Source organism: Macaca thibetana, chromosome X (assembly GCF_024542745.1).
Source record: "Macaca thibetana thibetana isolate TM-01 chromosome X, ASM2454274v1, whole genome shotgun sequence".
NCBI classification, from domain to species: Eukaryota; Metazoa; Chordata; class Mammalia; order Primates; family Cercopithecidae; genus Macaca; species Macaca thibetana.
The window spans coordinates 62559002-62568117 of record NC_065598.1 but is presented as its reverse complement, the minus strand read 5'-3'; the positions used below and the strand labels follow the sequence as shown (position 1 = coordinate 62568117).

The 9116-nt window shown below is 42.6% G+C and overlaps 1 pseudogene; it reads right to left on the bottom strand.

Moving 5' to 3' along the window:
- Positions 1-1820: 1820 nt before the first annotated feature.
- LOC126945795 (G-protein coupled receptor 83-like) lies at positions 1821-5927 on the bottom strand (annotated as a pseudogene).
- Between the last annotated feature and the right edge of the window lie 3189 nt (positions 5928-9116).

The following is a 9116-nucleotide window of genomic DNA, read 5'->3' as shown; positions in this document are numbered from 1 at the left end:
GAGAGATGCAGAAGAGAGAAATGTAAGCAGTGGCTACCACTCACTTTGACCATCACATATTTTACATGGAGGCCTATGGAATAGTGCAAAGACTTGTTTATATTCAGAGGTTTCAGCTTCCTGGATCCCCAGGCTTCCAGTAAGTGTAAAAGAAATCTGAATTCTGAAGACAAGAGAGAAATATGGAAGGGAATTGACAGACAATAGCTAAAACGCAATAAGAAAGCAATATTTTGAACCATACATCAGAATTCAAAGAGATAAAGGATGAAAGATAGATAATGGAGAGGAATGAAGAAAGAATTGGAGAAGGACTGGTGCTAAAGAAGAAAGGGCTCAGGAGGATTGAGGAAAAGTGAGAAGGGGAGGAGGGAGAAGGGGGGAAGAGGAAGGAAGAGGTGAGGAGAGAAGGGAAGAGGAGAATTAGAGAGAGGAGAGAGAATTGGAGAGTGGTGAGAGAAGTGAAAAGGAGGGGGGAAAGAAGATGGGTAGGAGTAGGAGGGAATGGAGAGAATAGGGGAGGAGGAGAACACAGGAGATGGGCAAATGGAAGATAGGAAGAGGCCTGAGGTGGAATTTGAATGAAGAAGAGATGAGAAGGAAAAGGATGAAGAGGAGTAGAAGGGTGGAACAGAGGGGAGGAGGAAAAGGTGGAAGGGAAACAAGAAAATGTGGGAGGAGAGAAAGAAGACAGGCAAGATCAAAATAAAAATGGGAATTCCCAGAGTAATGAGGAAGGGAATAAAGAAGAGGAGGGGAAGAAGATAAGAAGGGGATGAAATCCTACTCTTATCCTGGCATTATCTTGACACACAACGAGCAATACTCTTCAAAGTGCCTTAATAACATTATCTCCAGATGAAAGGCAGTCGCAGGAGGAGGAGATATTACCTCTCTCCCACTGAGTTGAAATTCTCATAGACTAAAGAGATGGGAACAATAAAACAGCAGTGAGCACATTATGTCTCCTCTCTTTCCAGAAAAAGAAAGGCAAAACTAGACAGCACAAATGTACACAAGAGAAAGTATGATGCTAAATGTAGAGTGAGGAAACATGGAGAATATTTTGGATTTTGTAGTGCCAACTTCGGCAATTCAATTTTCATTGCATTCAAAGGGGAGCTATCAGCAAATTATTGTATATCAATTTGGGAAAATAACCATGGTGCAATTCCTCTGCAAGTGTAAGATTTTTCATTCTCACTCTGCCACAAGGGGATAGTTATGACTAACTACCTACACTTATAAGAAGCATTGAGTTTCCAGATAACCCAATACAATTTCAGAAACTATACTTTTCCCTCCTGGCATTTCCCTGGGAATATGATAGACAAATTAGATCTTAATCATCTAAATGAAATATAAATCAGAATTTCTAGGGTCTCTTACACTTCCTGAGACAATGTTTGTGATATCAGATGTCAAGTGTCATGGTCAACAGGCACATAAGGATGGAGAGGGGAATGGTGACCAGAATCAGAGATAGAGTTCAGGAGACCTCTCCCCACACAGGTAAGAATAAAGCTTTCCTTTGAGTGATAGAGAAAGATCTCTGATGAGTCTGAAAATCTAATACCTTCACCTTACTGCTGGGGGAGAGAATAAAGGAAGAAAACTGCACAGGAAAAAAATAAATAAAGAAGAGAGGGAAATGAAAGACTGAGTGACACAAATATGGGGGCTCACATGTCCCCAACTCTTCAAATACCCATCTGTTCACCTGCCCTCCACACCATGAGAAATGAATGAATCCTATTTATTTTTGTCCCACACTATCTCAGGGATTTTGAGGATGGAGAATCTATTGCGGTCTGGGCATCTTAAAGTCTAGGTACTTGTGAATAGAGAAAGAAGATTTCCACCCCTCGGAATAGAGGGTGATGGGTAGCTCATCAATATCTTTGAATTGTGGGAATTTGAGCATTCTGGGTTTGGAATCTACCCAGTCAAGATGGTGAGTGGGTGAGACAGAGCTGGGTCAGCAGTGCTCCCCTCTCAGGCAGCTGATTTATTTAGCAGCATCTTCTGAATTTCCATGATAACCTTCTGAACTTCAATCCAGAAGTTATTGCTGAGACAGAAGTGGATGTAGGGGTTATAGAAGGAGCTGCTAATTGCCAGCCAGTGGAGGAAGAAGTAGAGGCCATTGTGGCTTGAGATGAATTCTCTGCATAGCAGCACCAGGTAGAGGTTAAGAGGGAGCCAGCTGATTGTGTAGACAAGCACCATTGTCATCAGCATCTTCAGGGTCTTCTTCTTCTCCCCATGCTGCCAGATATAGGTGTGGATGCTGATGCCATCAACAGCATTACGGATCCATAGCTTTTTGGCCACATGACCATAAACAACCACTAGTACCATTAATGGCAAGATGAACAAGAGCAAAAAAAAAAAAAAAAATTCTCAGCTCAAGGTATTTCCATGAAGATTTTGAAGTATATGGGAAACTGGGTAGGCAGACAGTTTCTTCAGTTATGTTTCTAGGTTATAAGACAGACAGAAAGAGAAACATCACCTTTGTCTTTTCCCTAGGCCTACAGCCAGCTATTTTATGGAAGTTTGGCCTAAGGGAGATACATATTTACTGTCTGTGTCAGCATTCAGCTTAAAATCTAGAGTTAAAAAGCCGGGAGCCTTTGGGTTCACCTAATCCAGATCTCTCATGTGATATATAAGGAAATTATGACCCCCAAATGTGAAGACTTATTTCTGATTGCCAAATGCTATGAGAGTTATTGGAAACTGTTACGATAAATCCCAAGTAAAAGAAATTAATTTTGTACCTACGTTTGGAAATGCACTATTCCAGCCCCTACTCCAAAAGTTATTCCATGGGACTTCCAAGGTCACAGGTTGCTAGAATCCACCACTGGTTATACTGTGTTATTCTTACCCAATCTCCACCTGGTGAAACTTCTGGCAAATTGAATGTGGCAAAGGAGCACAGTTGCTCACAATCCAGATGATAATGATGCTAACATTGTCTTGCATTGGAGTAATCCAAGATTTCAGGGCATACAGCATCACCTGGAAGAAAAAGGACCCCAGCCCCATTCAACAATTCAAATTAGGGTTACTTGTTAGCCATTCATCAACTGGCATTATGGTACAAACCAGCAAATACTGGGTAGGTAGGTGAGAAGTATGCTTATGTACTAATTCAGGTGGCATTTTGCTTCATGAAAGACCAACATTAGTTAATGATGAGTGAAATCTCTCAATGGGAACAACACACACTAGGCCTGTCAGATGGCAGGGGATGGAAGGAAGAAGAGGATCAGGAAGAACGGCTAATGGATGCTGGGCTTAATACCAGGGTGAGGGGATGATCTGTGCAGTAAACCACCATGGCACATGTTTACCTATGTAACAAACCTGCACATCCTGAACATGTACCCCTGAACTTAAAATAGAAGTTGGAAATTAAAAATAAATTAATTAACAATTAATTTCAGTGCAAAAAATAAAGAAATGCAAGTGGACTGACCTTAAACCTTTTGACTCTGAGCAAGGAGTTCTGTGGAAAAGAGGAATGGATGTTCAAATGTGTGACTCATTTTCCCTTTATCATATATAAGTGGGTAAGAATTCCACACAGCCATTCATTCTTTCTTTCACTTGGCTTTCTTCATACCCCTTTTCCTTCTAGCTTCGTCCCCTATCCTTTTGATACCTCCATGCTCCCCTCCTCCCTCCCTCCTTCCATGCCCCCTCCTATCTCCCCATTACCTATCACCTAGATACCTCCATGGACCCTCCCATCTGGCTTCAGTTACAACCTCTTTTATCTACCTTTATGTCCCTCCCACCTCACTCGTTTTCTGGCTCCCTCCTTTTCAAGTGATTAACACACCTCTGACTCAACCCTTCCCTTTTTCTTCCCTTAGCCGGTCCTGGAATGCAGCAAATAAGAAATGTTTTCCAAATGAGAAGAAGAGCACTTTTTTATCATTTTGCTCATTGCCACATCTCTGCTCCCATAGCACCATATCAAATATGGTAGCATTTTTATTATTTGAGGCCAGGTGTGATGGTTCATACCTGTAATCCCAACGTTTTTGGAAGCACAAGCAGGAGAATTGCATGAGCCCAGGAGTTCGACACTAGTCTGGGCAACATACCAAGAACTCCACCTCTATGAAAAACAAAACAAAACAAAAAATTGATTTGGTGAAGGTCTGTATTTCACTATCTTGCAATCCCTCAAACTATACATATACATTTATATATCTTAAACAATTCAAAGAACTCTCTAGGTTATTTTTGATCTTATCTGTATCTAGGAGAAGAACTTGTCCCTTTACAAGACCCGAAGGCCCATGAGAAACACATACCTGATGTTTGTCTAGGGAAACAGAAGCCATGGTAATCACAGTTACATAGGCACAAGAGTATTGGACAAAATGACTGAAGTGACATGTCATTTTCCCAAACACCAAGGAATTACACAGATAATGCACCTATGGGAGAAAGGGCAATGTGAGGCACAGGAAATCACCTCTGAGTCCTCTTACAAGCCCCAAACACAAATAAAGCCCTCTTTGTTATAATAATGGCAAACCACTGGCATTATTGTCTCAGGAAGTGGAAACAAACAAACAAAAATAAAACATTTCCACACTGCAGCTCTCATGCCCTCTCCATCTTCTCACATGCAAACATTCAGGCTTGAAGAAAGGGTCATCAAATCACAAAAGCTATTAGCCATCTCGGAGTCCAAGCAATGCATTTGAAAGGTGAGGAAACTGAGGCTGGGTCTTTGTGACATAGCTCTGAAACACATGTCACCCAAAGCTCACCTGCAACATGTCCCTGCTGCAGGCAACCTAAGTCTCTCTCAACAACTGCCAAGGTAGGAGATTAACTCAGCAAGCAACCACAGTCTTGTCTGCTGTAGTTTGTTTTCCCCAATTTGCAAACCCTTTGTGCTGTCTCTCAGCCATTCCCCTCTCTATGCAAACACTTTCCAAATCAGCCCAACCCATTCCGGGGCTCCCTCCAGCCAAAGAGATTTCTCCTTTGCAAATGCAAAGTTGTACCTTTGCTCTCACCCTGCACCCAAGGTCGCCCTCCTCAATTAATATACAGCTTTTCTTAGCTCCCCCTTCACCATGGTAAGCCTACTTACCATGAGCTAAGAAAACATGAGCTAAGAAAAGCCAGCATCATGTTGGTCACAGAGATACTGCAAATGAAGAGGCCAGTGGTGGTGTGCACCCTTTTGTACTTCATAATCACATGGTTTAAGACACAGTTGCCTAAAATGGCAACAACCACCACGGTGTACCCTATTATTAACCACAATTGCACCTGTTCGTACTGAGACACCATCTCCGAAGCTATGCGACCCGATGTGTTGGCCAGGTCGCCAGTGTTCCACGTGTGGTCAGGCAGCTTGTCAATCATGGATAGCAGGCTATCCTAGCCAGCGCTGCCAACTGCACCTGGGAGGTGGTGGAGGTGATTAGACCATTAAAGCCACTGGGCACACTCAGAGCTTCATGACTCGTGGTGCCGGGATTCAGGAAAGTGCCATGGGGCGATTCTGTGGTTGGAGTGTCCAGCTTGACTCCTTTGGAGAACAGTGAGGTCCTTAATCTAATGGGTCAGGGAACACCTGGGGAAGGGCAAAGGAGGAGTGGAGCACCCGTGAAGCTCTGGGCTAGCAGAAAGGGAGTATTCTAAGGTGTATGAGTTAGGGAGAGGGAAGAAGCGCTGATAACCAGCAAGAACTGGACTGGCTTGGAGTGGGCAAGTGCGCAATGCTGAGCTGGGCAATAGAGTGCTGGGTAGGAGAATGTGGCTGGCTCCAAATGCTCTTCAGCCTGGAGAGCTCAGGCAGCATCCATTCCGAACCTGGGGACAGTGTCAAGCATTACCCTAGTACCACTCCTCCTCTGTGCAGCCCAAGATCGTTCAATTGCCATTGCCTTCAATCAGTCTATGAGTCTGTCCATCCAAGGCCTGCAGGTGCTCTGGGCAGGGCAGAGTCAGACATTGCTACTAGCATTGGGAGCCAGTGCCAGTGCATGTGCCTTCTGCAGCTCTCCTCTACAGAAAATCGAGGGGCCATGCTGGAGCCCTATACCCTAGAAGAGATATTGAATGGGGGCTGGGAATCACTGATCTTCTTTGATCCCTCTGCAGCAGTTTCCACAGAAAGACTGCTAAGATACATCAACTGGAAATCCAAGGAGCACGTTCTCTGTATCTAACCTTAAACTGGTTTCCTAAGGGCCCAAAACAGCTTAAGGTTTGTTTAGGGAATGACAGATGTGTTGACAAGTAGCCGAAGACAAGACTTCAGAACTCTGTCTGGAGAAGTACAGAGGACTGGTAGAAAGGGGTTAATGTAGGAGGATCAGACAGGCAGAGGCAGGCCAAAGTGTGAAGATGTAGTCTTGGCCTATTAACTGTGGTCCTTGCTCTCTTTGGTCTCTCTGAATGCGAGTTCCTCTCTCTCTCTCTCTGTCTCTCTTTCTTTCTCTCTCTCTCTCTCTCTCTCTTCATCTCTCCCTCTGTGTTCATTCTTGCCTCGAGAATCAGACATTTAATTTCAGAAAAGATGACTTCAATAATTGTTAGAAGGATTCAACCTTTTCTCCAGGGCTTGACTTCCTAGTCAACCCTATCACACAGGGGCTGTGGAAGAGGTCAGCAGCTGCATCTATCTTCTCCTAGAGGATCCGGGAGAGGAGCCACTCAATGTCAATAATGTCAGTAACTACTTATTAAGGCATAAGCAGAAATTTGTTATCACCATTATTATTGTCATCATCATTATCCAGGCATGAGAAGTCACTAAGCAGCCATAAAAGAGGCAAGCAAACTTCAGCCATACACACTTGTGTGTGTGTGTGTGTGTGTGTGTGTGTGTACATGCAGGAACCCTGGTTACAACTTCTTGCTTATGGGTTAAGGAATGATTAAAGAAAAAATCTGAGTGTCTTGGAGCCTTTTTGGAGTGACCCAACTTGTGGGAAGATGGTGGCTGATAGGTTACCACTAAATGGCTAGTCAGAAAATTTAATTGAATCCTGGTATTCTGAGTGGGAGTTAAGCCTTCTGAATTGAGGTAGAATTAGGTTTGGAGAAATTATATGGCTACCAGATAAGTTTTTTGAAAAAAAAAAAGAAAAAGGGACGAAAGAATAGGAAAAACAAGCTGTGCCTTTAGTCCACAGAGCAGAGATCATTAAAAACATTTGAAGGAGTTAATAAATGTTGGTTCTACATGGCAAAACAAACTACCATCAGAGTGAACAGGAAACCTACAGAATGGGAGAAAATGTTTGCAATCTACCCATCTGACAAAGGGCTAATATCCAGAACCTACAAAGAGCTCAAACAAATTTACAAGAAAATGACAAACAACCTCATCAAAAAGTGGGCAAAGGATATGAACAGACACTTCTCAAAAGAAGACATTTATGAAGCCAACAGGCATATGAAAAAATGCTCATCATCACTGATCATCAGAGAAATGCAAATCAAAACTACAATGAGATACCATCTCACACCAGTTAGAACGGCAATCATTAAAAAGTCAGGAAACAACAGGTAATGGAGAGGATGTGGAGAAATAGGAACACTTTTACATTGTTGGTGGGAGTGTAAAATAGTTCAACCATTGTGGAAGACAGTCTGGCAATTCCTCAAGAATCTAGAATGAGAATTGCCATTTGACCCAGCCATCCTGTTACTGGGTATATACCCAAAGGATTATAAATCATGCTACTATAAAGACACATGCACACATATGCTTATTGTGGCACTATTCACAATAGCAAAGACTTGGTACCAACCCAAATGTCCATCAATGATAGACTGGATTAAGAAAATGTGGCATATATACACCATGGAATACTATGCAGCCATAATGAAGGATGAGTTTCTGTCCTTTGCAGGGACATAGATGAAGCTAGAAACCATCATTCTCAGCAAACTATCACAAGGACAGAAAACCAAACACCGCATGTTTTTATTCATAGGTGGGAACTGAACAATGAGATCACTTGGACACGGGGTGGGGAACATCACACACCTGGGCCTGTCACAGGGTGGGAGGCGGGGGAGGGATGAGTTGTAATGTAATGTAAATGATGAGTTGATGGGTGCAGTAAACCAACATGGCACATGTATACCTATGTATCAAACCTGCACGTTGTGCACATGTACCCTAGAACTTAAAGAATAACAAAAAAAAAAGAAAGGAAAGAAGGAAGGAAGAAAGGAAGGAAGGAAGGAAGGAAGGAAGGAAGGAAGGAAGGAAGGAAGGAAAGAAAAAGAAAGAAAGAAAGAAAGAAAGAAAGAAAGAAAGAAAGAAAAGAAAGAAAGAAAAAAAAAAAAAAAAAAAAAAGAAAAAAAAGAAAGAAAGAAAGAAAGAAAGAAAGAAAGAAAAAGAAAGAAAGAAAGAAAGAAAGAAAGAAAGAAAGAAAGAAAGAAAGAAACCTGTATTTGCATATTAAAAAGCTAGGATGGGAGGGCCAGTTTCTTCATGCGCTATGTGAATGACACACTTGGTCAAACTAATCCCCTGAGCCGTATGCAAATCAGACACTGCCTTCTCCAGCCTCCCAATATAACCTACTACTTTCCTGCCACGCAGAGGGCTTTTTCTCTCTGTTCAGAGCCCCCCTCCCTCTGTATCTGTATGGGGGAGCTTTTTCCTTTTTTCTTGCTTATTAAACTCTCTGCTCCTTAAAACCAGTCCACGTATGTTCGTGTCATTTAATTGGCATGAGACAAAGGATCCTGATGTTTTTCTATTCATCAGAGCAATAACATTTTGGTGTGTTGGCTGGGAAACCAAGGTACAACATTCACTGAAGTGGTGAGAATGGAGTGAATCTCCACCTCAGATCTGTCCTTTAATTTCAAGGCTCTCTTCCAACTACCCTGTCACCAAATTTCCCTTTCTTTTTTATCCACAGTGGCTGTGTCTATTCTGTCTATGTATGTAATGTGCAGGAATTTTTACAGCCCAAGGAAACAGGTGTGTCAGTAAAAGCAGGCAAATGCCACAGGCGGTAACTCCATAAGCATCTCTCCCTCTCCACCGTTTTTTTGGTGAGCACATGGTATTTCTAGGCCAACAGAGCCACCTAGTGGAAAGA